Source organism: Acyrthosiphon pisum, chromosome X (genome assembly GCF_005508785.2).
Source record: "Acyrthosiphon pisum isolate AL4f chromosome X, pea_aphid_22Mar2018_4r6ur, whole genome shotgun sequence".
NCBI classification, from domain to species: domain Eukaryota; kingdom Metazoa; phylum Arthropoda; class Insecta; order Hemiptera; family Aphididae; genus Acyrthosiphon; species Acyrthosiphon pisum.
In genome coordinates, this window is record NC_042493.1 from 28071864 (window position 1) to 28072397 (window position 534).

A 534-nucleotide genomic window follows, 5' to 3' on the forward strand; every position below is an offset into this window, starting at 1 on the left:
CTGAATATATAAAGTTTTATTTTGCATACCAATTTGTGCATATTTTGTAATTTTTTGACAGGTACCTACTGCATATTTCTGTATTTTACGATTTTTTATAGCATATATATACGTTTTTTAAATGTATAATATGTAATATTTTGCTTATTTTAATTAAAATAACGTATTTCTAGTTATATTTATAGTCCATGTAATTTGACGAAGTCGTTTTTTTATCTTATCTGAGACCTATCCGGACAAGGAGTTATCTGTTATTGAGTAGGTTTTAGTGAATTATACATTAGTCGTGTTTGTTTCTTCGTGTTTTTCGTGTTCCATGTGCGCGTAACTTTTAAACCTAAAAAAACATTCTTGGTACAATGCAATGCAAATGCATTTGGTATGTATTAATTTTTGTTTAGTGACATAATTTATTTAATAAACATTATTAAGATTGAAATAACAATATTTTGTAACTACAAAAAATTAATAAAAAAAATATAGTATAATTTTATGTAAACATAATATAAAAAAAGGTGGGTAAGTGGATGTCGC